Source organism: Malania oleifera, chromosome 6, assembly GCF_029873635.1.
Source record: "Malania oleifera isolate guangnan ecotype guangnan chromosome 6, ASM2987363v1, whole genome shotgun sequence".
Classification (NCBI taxonomy): Eukaryota; Viridiplantae; Streptophyta; class Magnoliopsida; order Santalales; family Ximeniaceae; genus Malania; species Malania oleifera.
The window spans coordinates 94,203,045-94,214,299 of NC_080422.1; the positions used below are offsets into that span (position 1 = coordinate 94,203,045).

The 11,255-nt window shown below is 35.9% G+C and overlaps 1 protein-coding gene across 5 annotated transcripts in view; it reads right to left on the reverse strand.

Annotated features, from left to right (window-relative positions):
* The window catches only part of LOC131157088 (DNA-directed RNA polymerases II and IV subunit 5A-like), a 49,989-nt gene extending 41,534 nt beyond the window's left edge, over nt 1–8,455 (reverse strand). For 2 of the 5 annotated variants that reach the window (XM_058110970.1, XM_058110969.1), the window contains exon 1: nt 7,999–8,455. The gene's annotated coding sequence lies outside the window, so the exon portion shown is untranslated. The remainder of the gene's footprint in view (nt 1–7,998) is intronic. The other 3 variants (XM_058110968.1, XM_058110972.1, XM_058110971.1) reach the window with 2 other exon arrangements.
* Nucleotides 8,456–11,255: the final 2,800 nt, after the last annotated feature.

Genomic DNA, 11,255 nt, shown 5'->3' on the forward strand with positions numbered 1-11,255 from the left:
AATTTTTAATTAAAAAATATTAATATTTGTAATTTAAAATATGTTTAAAAAAAATCTTATAGCACCCTATAATAAAAGTAAGTGTCCAAATACCACATATTTTAAACACAACCAAACATCCCTTAAAACTTTTAGCACTTTTCTAGTTCAGCACTTATAAAATTCAGCACTTTTTCTAAAAAGTACTTTTGCATTAGTGGTTCCAAACAATCCCTAAAAACTGAAAATTTCCACTTTTTCAAATGCAACTACCGACATTTCAACAAAACACGTGATGCAACTCTAAAGCATTGCTGCTCCACCAATCAAAGAAGATTATTTTGATTTTGATTTAAAAGATTCAATATAGCATGTGCTTCCATAAAAAGTGGCATGCGCTTTCATAAGAAGTATTATTTTCAAGACTCCATCATTATACTTTGAAAAGGAAAGATTCCTCAATAATTGTTCCAATTGCTTTAAATAGATAAGATGTGTGTATAAGGAGGAATCTTGCAAAGTCTTGTTAAGGTTTAGAGAGTGCTTTGAGTACTTCCTCATAACAATCCTCGACAAGCAAATTGTTATTCTCCTTATATTTTATAAGTTTCAGTTGTATTTTGTAAGTTTTAAGTTATTTGTATGGTAAAATATATAAATATTTCAATTTTTATTTATATATATGTGTATATATATATATATAGATATATGTATATGTATACATACATACATACATATATATATATATATGTGTGTGTGTGTGTGTGTGTGTGTGTGTGTAACATAACACAATATATACATATATATATACATATATGTATATACATATATATATGTGCGTGTCTATATATATATATATATATATATATATATATATATATATATATGACATATAATATATATAATATGTATATATATGTATATATATATAACACAATACATAATATATACATATGACATATAATATATATAATATAGTATATTTGTATATGTATACGTGTGTGTGTGTGTGTGTGTGTGTGTGTGTGTATTTGTGTGTTGATTTCTAGGATACTTTTGTCACTTGAAATTTTTACATGTGTTTGTTTTCATAAATTTGGGGCTGTCACGGAATTTGGCCCAAAAATAAATAATATTTCTAGCAGGATTGAAATTTGGAGTTATATAAGATCACGAGAAATTAATGGTAAAAATAAATAAATAAAATGGCACACACAAGACATAGGAGATTTTCGTGGTTCAGCAGTGTACCTACTCCACGGGCGAAAACGGATCAGAAGTATCCACTAAAAATAGCAGAGTACAAAATAATGGCAGCTCACACTCTCAAACCAAAAACCCAAATACACCCAATAATCCTCACAATATAGTATACAAATTTGGGTATACAATATTTATCAGAATATTACACTGATTTTGGGATGATCTCTTTGAACTACAAACATGCCTTTTTATAAGCATTCAGGCATACTCAAAAAATGCAAACCGCTGGCTAGCACATGAATCTACTGGCAACATGTATGGACTTCACGTCCGCAAGCAAAGGGCAAGTATGGGCAGGCATGGGCTAGCATGGGCAAGCATGGGCTTGGACATGAACAATAGATGGGCATGGGCAGCTCACTGCCCCATGCGACCTGCTCCAACAATTCTCCCCCTCCAGCAGATATGAAGAGAAAACTGCAAACCACAACTTCCCGTAAGGGAAAAAAAAAACTATTGATTCAATCTTCACCAAAAATTCCAAATAGGAATTAAGACTTGCGAACACTGATCAAGTTTGAGCAGTAATTGAACTTGATCGTCATAACAGGCTTTGTCATCATATCTGCTGGATTATCAGTTGTATCAATTTTTTCAACATTAATAAAATGGTTAGATACAATATCACGAACAAAGTGAAACCTAACATCAATATGTTTGGTCCGCTCGTAATACATTTGATTTTTGGTCAAATATATTGCACTCTAGCTATCACAGTAAACAACAGTTAAATTTTGTTGTAATCCCAAATCAAAAACCAAACCTCTAAACCAAATGGCTTCGTTCACTGCTTTAGTCAGTGTCATATATTCTGCCTTAGTAGTGGAAAGAGCAACAGTTGGTTGTAAAGTTGCTTTCCTATTAATAGCATATCCTAATAGGGTGAAAATATAACCAGTTAGGGATCTCCTCTTGTCCAAATTGCCTACATAATCAGAGTCCACAAAACCAACGACACTTTTAGAAGTGTCAACGCTACTACATTCAAATATCATACCAACATCTGAAGTACCCCGTAAATACCGCAATATCCATTTCACAGCCTATCAATGTCCTTTTCCTGGATTCTCCATGTACCTGCTAACAACACTAACTGCATGTGAAATGTCAGGACAGGTACATACCATGGCATAAACAAGACTACCAACAGCACTAGCATAAGGAACACATGACATATGCTCCTTCTCCTCATTAGTCTGTGGTGACAATTTCGTTGATAAGAGAAAATGCGTAGCAAGTGGTATACAAACTAGCTTGGAAGTTTCCATCCCAAACCACTCAAGCACTTTCTCAATATAATGTTTTCTGAGATGAAGAAAATTTTCCAGCTTGACGGTCACGGTAAATTTCCGTACCCAAAATTTTTCGAGCTACACCTAAGTCTTTCATTTCAAACTCATAGTTGAGTTAAGATTTCAATTTAGAAATTTCTGACATGTTATTAGCAGCAATTAACATATCATCAACATATAACAATAAATATATGAACAAATAATCAAAGAGTTTCTTGAAATACACACAACTATCATAATTACTTCTACAACAACCATGATCAATCATAAACGAGTCAAATCGCTTATATCACTGTCTTAGAGATTGCTTTAAGCCATACAGTGAATTTTTCAACAAGCAAACATGGTCTTCTTTTCCCTGGACAACAAAACCTTCAAGTTGATGCATGTAAATCTATTCTTCATGGTCACCATGAAGAAAAGCAGTTTTTACATCAAGCTATTCAAACTCTAGATCATATAAGGCAACTAAAGCAAGTAAAACACAAATTGAAGTATGTTTTACCACATGTGAGAAAGCTTTATTGAAGTCTACACCTTCCCTTTGACTATAGCCTTTTGCTACCAAACGTGTCTTGTACCTAGTATCCTCAACTCCAGGAATTCCTTCTTTTCTTTTGAAAACCCATTTGCAGCCAATAACCTTTTGACCCTTTGGTGGTTTAACTAGCTGCCATGTCTGATTTTGATGAAGAGACTCGATCTCTTTAGTCATAGCAGCAGTACGTGGAAGGCTCATCCTCTTCAATGAATTCTGCCCCAGACAAAGCATAAGCAACTAAATCTGCATAAGCATACCTCTCGGGTGTCTTAATTTGTCTGCGCTGTCTCCAAACAGCAATATTGTCCTGTTGCAGTGGTTGTGCTTCTTCATGTTGCACCTCCTCCTCCTCAGTAGGCTGATCTGTCGATGCTTCAAGCATCATCTTTGAAACATCAAACTGTAACTCCACCTGATGTTTGTCACTTTCACTACAACCTGTATCAGAAGAATCCTTTTTCTGGTGAAGCATAAAAGATTCATCAAAAGTGACATCCTTGCTGTTTAGAAACTTGGGTGACTTAGGATCAGGACACCACAACCTATATCCTTTCACCCATTGTCCATATCCAAGAAAGATGCATTTCTTGGCTCTAGGCTCCAATTTCCTTTCATTAACATGAGCATAGGCTGGACAACCAAAAATTCTTAAACAAGAATAATCAGTAGGTTTACCTGACCATAACTCCTTAGGTGTCTTACATTCAATAGCAGTCAATGGAGACCTGTTCACTAGATAACAAGCTGTGTTGACTGCTTCAGCCCAAAATTTCTTTGGCAAACCTACAGTAAAGAGCATACAACGTGCTCTCTCCAAAAGAGTTCTGTTCATGCGTTCTGCAACTCCATTTTGCTATGGAATGCCCTAGACTGTACGGTGTCGAACGATGCCTTCGTTCATGCAAAACTCATTAAATTCTCCTAAACAGAATTCTAAACCATTATCAGTCCATAAACATTTCACCTTTTTACCAGTCTGATTTTCTATCATGACCTTCCACTCCTTAAATTTTCCGAACAAATCATTTTTATTCTTCAAGGTATAAATCCAAACTTTATGGGAAAAATCATCAATAAAAGTCAGTAAATACCGAGAACCACTGAGAGAGGGAACTTGTAAAGGACCCCAAAGATTAGAATGGATATAATCCATAGTTTCATTGGTCCTATGCACTGCAATACCGAATTTAATTCTCTTATGTTTACCAAAAACACAATTTTCTCAAAAGTCAAGTTTGCCCGTCTTTTGTCCACAAAGTAAACCACGTTTACTCAATTCAGTCATGCACCTCTCACTCATATGACCCAAGTGCATATGCCACAACAGAGTAGTGTCTGAATCTGAGTCAACTAATGAAGAAATTGAAGCAAAGCCATAAACTGTATTGCCCCCGCAAAAAATAAAGACCATTTCTTCTATTTCCTTTTATCACAATTAGTGCACCTTTTGAAACTCTCAATACTCCACCTTGAGCTGAAAACTTACAGCCAATAGCATCAAGAGTACCTACAAAAATTCTTCTTCAACTCCAGAACATGTCAAACATCTGTCAAATTCCTTACAACACTGTCAAACATCTTAATTTGAATTGTACCAATTCCAACAATTTTACACACCATGTTATTACCCATCAAGACAGTACCTCCATTAATTGATTGATATGTGGTAAACCAATCTTTCTTAGGACACATATGATAGGAACAACCCGAATAAAGAATCCACTCATTTTCTAAACTAGAATCAGCAACGGTAACTGAAAGAACATATTCTGCATTTGAAGATTTATTTTCTACAACTCTGACAACAACGGAAGAATTTTCATTCTTATTGTCTTTTTGATCTAATTTGTTATTTTTCTTTAGTTTAGGACAATTCCACTTCTTGTGACAATAGAAGTATTCAATATTTTTCTTTGATCTAGATTTAGATCGGCCTCTATTTACAAATCCCTTATTTTGACTCCTCCCCCTCGCAATAAGACTGTCCCCAATTTCTTCGGTATTATTACTAGAAACCTTTTTCCTTAATTCTTGCGAATTTAAAGATGCCTTAACATCTTCCATACTAATGGAGTCTTTACCATAGACCAAAGTGGTAACAAAATGCACATAGGAAGGGGGCAATGAACATAATAAAATAATGGCTCGATCTTCATCATCAATTTTAATCTTAACATTTCTTAGATCCATATTTACCCAGTTAAATTCATCAATGTGTTCTTTAATAGGCGTACCTTCTTTCATCCGTAGTGTGTAAAGATTTTGTTTAAGGTACAACCTGTTCATTAGAGACTTCATCATGTAGAGACTCTCGAGCTTTTGCCACATTTTCAACACGTCGTCTTCCTCCACAACCTCGCATAAAACCTTGTCTAATAAATTGAGAATAATTGCACTGTGAGCCTTTTGGTCTACTTCTGGTAGCTCCGTAGCCGACACTGTTTTCATCAGAATGGTCGTTGTGGTCGAGACTGCCGTTGTGGTCGCAGTTGGAGCCTTGCTATCTGCTCCCGTTTCTTCAGGCAATTTTTCTCATGGCCAAAGTGTCTTTTGCAGTCCTTGTTGGCCTAAAATGGCATGCAATTTAACATGCCATAAACTGAAACTGATTTTGTCATCAAATTTCTCGATCTCATATTTGGCAGACATTTTGGGAAAACTCCAAATAGATATCAAAAAACTAAAAATAGCTCTGATACCAATTTGTGTTGCGGAATTTGGCCCAAAAATAAATAATATTTCTGGCAGGATCGGAATTTGGAGTTATATATAATCACGAGAAATTAATGGTAAAAATAAATAAATAAAATGGCGCACACAAGACACAGGAGATTTACATGGTTCAACAGTGTGCCTACTCCATGAGTGAAGATTGAATCGATAGTTTTGTTTTTCCCTTACGGGGAAGTTGTGGTTTGCAGCTTTCTCCCTATATGTTCTAGAGAGGGAGAATTGTTGGAGCAGGTCGCATGGGGCAGTGAGCTGCCCATGTCCATACCCATCTGTTGCCCATGTCCAAGCCCATGTCTGCCCATACTTGCTCATGTTTGCCATTTGCTAGCGGACATGAAGTTCATACATGTTGCTAGCAGATTCACATGCCAGCCAGCGGTTTGCATTTTGAGTATGTCCGAATGACTATAAAAGGGCATGCTTGCAGTTCAAAGAGATCATCCCAAAATCAGTGTAATATTCTGATAAATATTGTACACCCAATTTTGTATACTATCCTGTAAGGATTATTGAGTGTATTTGAGTTTTGGGTTCGAGAGTGTAAGTTGTCATTATTTTGTACTTTACTATTTTTAGTGGATATTTCTGATCCGTCTTCACCCATGGAGTAGACACACTGTTAAACCACGTAAATCTCCTGTGTTTTGTGTGTGCCATTTTATTTATTTATTTTAACCATTAATTTCTCGTGATCACATATAACTCCAAATACCAATCTTGCCAAAAATATTATTTATTTATGAGCCAAATTCTGCAACAGGGGCTATGTGATTGTTTTCGTAATTTCAAAGCTACATGTGGTGCACTTGCACATCAACCCTTTACAAAGAGAGCTCTTGAGATACCGAAAGATCCAATCATCCCAGTACTTGGGACTCTCCATAAACTAATTAGCAACCTTTTCAACAAATGATACACCAAGCTTGGTTATTGGAGTAGTAATATCAGCTTCATGTACTGATGCTTGTCTCCAAACTCCAGTCCATGGATAAATTCACATATGGATCTGTTAAAGCATGTGATTATTTTCATAATTTCAAAGGTATATGGGGTGGGTGCAAGTGATTGGCATTATAGCTTCACTACCAGGACAGTTTGTTTTCAGATTAAACAATTATATCACCATAATTTGCCTCAATTACATTAGCCCAGCCTACCAACTTCTGACCCAAAGAGCTTTGAAATATCTTAGATGCACAAACTAAACTATCTTCTCCAAACTCAAAAGTACTAGAGAATCCTCCCCTATTTCTCTCAAAACCCAGAATGAACTGACATCCCATATATTCCAGCATTAAACTTGTCCGGATCTGCATGGGATCAGCTCCATCTGCCTCAAATTTTGCAGAATCATACAAACTATGATCATCTAGTAATGCAGTCACATGGAACAAAATATGAATGTCAATGTAATCATTCTATTGTTGTGTGTATTAATTATCAAGCTATGTATGGAAATTTAATCATCCAATAAGCCATGTTAACAACTTATGATGTTAAATTCAGTTTCTTCAAGGCTAATCGTCACTACATTTGAATAATGAATATCTTAATGGCTGCAGCAGAAAATTTGCATCAAAGAATGGTGGGATTTAGAATTGCCCTTCACTCACTAAATTATCTGAAAAACATGTCACGTAAATAATCATGTATTAGATTAATTTGTTTTCTATACATACAAATTACATTGCTCACAACTTTGATTGAAGTCAGCATATAGTCTCCCGTTTTATGAATTGTGGGTTTGCTTAAATGGGCATTGTTTGCATTTGGACTCTGCTTTGGAAAGCATAATGGGAGCTATTTATTTGTATCACTATCCAAGTAAATAAAACATCTGGAACATCTTTGTTGTGTTGTTTCATTCAACAAAAATCTACCTATTTTTTTATTTGTATTCTAGATTCTAGTGAACAACTGGAATCCTAACTCTACGCCCCACCAGTAAACAAGCGCCGCCAAACATCATAGTACCATAAACAAACAGCTCCAAATGCTCGCTTTTGGAATCATGAACACCCACATAATAACAACAACAACAACAACAATAATAATAATAATAATAATAGTAAAACACTGTCCCTAGAACTGTAAACCTAATTCCAAAGGCGTACAATATGTTACAACAGGCCAGCAAAGATTACAAAACCCAGAGCAAGATGGGATTGAGTAAGGAGCAGAGACACAGACCTCGATTTGGAGTTTCTCCTAATCTGCTTCAGATCGCCTGGCGAGACCAGCGACCGTGAAACACTTTCTTCGTCGAAACAAAAATACAGAACCCGAAGCTGAAAGAGAGAGAAATTGAGCTCTAGGGATGAAAATGGAGTCCTAAGGAGAAGGCAGTCGAGCCCTAGAACTTATATACACCAGAAATGAACCGACGAAGATCCGACAAAAAGGAATTTGGAGAGATGAAGCTCCGCTAGCACGGTTATGGGGTTTCTGGAGAGAGGAGAGCTAGCGACTATAGCGGGGGCGGAAGAAAGGCTGCTAGGACTGTTAAAGAAATGCACATGAATACTAATTCCATTCTATTTGTTTTTTTTTATTTTCTTTTTTTGGAATTAAGGAATATCTTTAATTATATAAAAACACAAAACATTTATGTCCAAAAGAAATATAATCCATAGGGGATATTAGGATTGATTTAGTAACATAATGAGTAAATGAATTGAATTTTCTATTAATAATGAGCAAATATTACCTATAACTAAGTTGCATAAAAAATAATTTCTTCAATGATACGATATGATCAGGACTCTTTTAGTATAAGACAAAATAATGATAAAAATCCACTTTTTTCCTTGATGATACGGAGCAAGGCATCCCTATTTCGTATTGCTCAAAGCTTTAGCTTAATACACTCTAAGAGGCAAAAAGTTTGAAGTCTCTGAAAAATCAAAAATTTTGCAATTTTTATTTTACGATTAATGATGGTCGTGGAATCAAAAAAAAAAAGCATTATCACAATAGATAATCGTATTATAAGAACATTACATCAAAGAGCTAGAAGATAAACTTTGAGTCATAAATTTATCTTGAATATATCCATGGTCCTTCTCAAAAGTATTAAAATTTAAAAAAAAAATCAAAGAAAGAGTAGAACCTGCTTTATTGATCATTTGCTGGAAATTCTATACCTTTTGATTGAAAATTAGATCATTTTTTTCTTTCCAAAAATGCAGGAAACAAAAGTAATTGTATTGAGAATGTTTAATTTTTGTAATAAGCTCAAATTGAGAGAATCAATATGTTAAAGCTAAAATGGAAATGGAGAAAATGGAAACGAATTAAATAGAAACGAAAAATTAAATGGCCTTGAAAAGGATGAGTTGTAGATGAAAATGAGTCACGGAGGAGCCAGCTTTCATGCACTGGAATGATAATGCCCGCGTGCTAAAATAACCCATTAAATATCTCAATTACTCCCTTCCTTTCCTATCCTTTCAATATAGCTATATAATGAAGCAATTGTACGTGAATGTGAATATAGTGAAGTGAGTGAGTGAGGAGTGTGAGAGTATTGAAGGCGAGAGAGAGAAAAGTGTGAGAAGAGTTGAGTTGAGTGTGTATCTCCTCCTCTTGTTTTTCTCTCAGGTTATAGTATGTTCAGTGTGCTTCGTGGACATAGGTCAGATTAGACCAAACCACGTAAACCTGGTGTTCTTATTTTGTGTGCTTATTTTGCTTGTGTGTGTGATTATTGTTCCTAGATCCCTAACAAGTAGTATCAGAGGCAGATCAGAGCAAAGTCGCCAAATTAGAGCAAAATTGTCACATCGGAGCAAAGTTGCCAAATCGGAGGTCTCATGAGCTATATTGTACTAATTACTTGTCTAAGGAAATTTTGTCTAAGAAAGTGAGACTTAAGTGGTCCATTGTGTCCCCCTTAGTTCCTTGAAAATTTACCTAGTGTAATTTAGCACAATCATCATTGTGCTCCACTACCACCTCAGCAGACACGTCAACACAAGGCCCCAATGCCATGTCAGCGCCACGTCATCACTGGGCCCCACTTGCCACGGCAGCGCCACGTCATCATCGGGCCTCACTTGCCACGTCATCACCGAGTCCCACTTGTCACGTCAACAGTTAGTTAACGACGTTAATTAACGTCGTCAGTAACAACGTCAAAATATTCTGTTAAGTGGGAGTATATTCCATTAAGTTTAACGAAAAGCTGACCGATTTTGACCAGAAGGTTTGACCAGGTTTTCAGAGTTATTTCAAGTCCGTTTTTTGAACGACTTAAACCATTTCTAAAGTTTCCAGTCGTACTGAATCCAATTGTGTTGTCCATTTGAGCTGATTCCATCTCTAGATCGATGAATCAAGATGTCGAATAAAAATAGCTCAAAGATCGAGATATTTAACCGCACCAACTTCGACTTCTGAAAAATGTAGATCGAGGACTGCTTGTTTGGTAAGGAGTTGCACTTACATTGAAGGGAAAGCCAAATTCTATGAAGGAGAACGAGGGGGAGTTGCTTGATCGAAAAGTTCTCGGAGCTATCAGGATGACGTTAACAAAGTCTGTTGCCTTTAATATCAAGCACATGACAACCACCAAATTTCTTATGGATGCGCTCTCTAACATGTATGAGCAGTCATCAGCTGTCAATAAGGTACACTTAATGAAGAAGTTATTTATCATAAACATGTCTACAGGTAAAGTTTTAGTAGATATCTAAATAATTTCAACGAGCTGTCGGATCAATTCGCCTCAATTGAAATCAAGTTTGATAGTGAGATCTATGTTTTACTGATTCTTAGTCAGTTGCCTGAGAGTTGGAAAGGTATTATTACTGCGATCAGTAGTTCCGCAGTAAAATCAAAGTTGAATTTTAATAAATTCGTCAGCATGATTTTGATAGAAGAGATTCATGGAAAGGAAGCAGGCATGGCCAATCAAAAAATTGCGGTAGATCTAGGTCCAGGTGGTCTAAATCTAGAAATCTCAAAGGTTGCAGGGCACAAAGAACATTGAGTGCTAGAACTATGGAAAGTTCAGTCATTTCAAAAATCAGTATAAAGGTCCAAGAAAGGAATATGAGGCGAAGACAGAAGCAAATGTTGCTTCAGAAGAAGGTGATATGTTGATATGCTCTTTGGAGAGCAAGAAGGAGTCTTGGATCTTAGATTCTGGAGCCTCATTTCATGTCACTTGCAGTAAAGATTGCCTGGAGGAGTATATACCAGGTGACTTCGGTAAGGTATACCTTGGCAATGATCAACCTTGCAACATAACTGGTAAAGGAATTGTGAATATCGAGATGAACGAGTCAGTATGGAAGCTGAAGGATGTCATATATATTCCAAACCTAAGAAATAACTTGATCTCAGTTAGTCAATTGGCAGATGAGGGATACATCACAACATTCATTGGCGATGAATGGAAGATTTCAAAGGGTGCACTGTCGATTGCACGAGATAAGAAAAGTGGA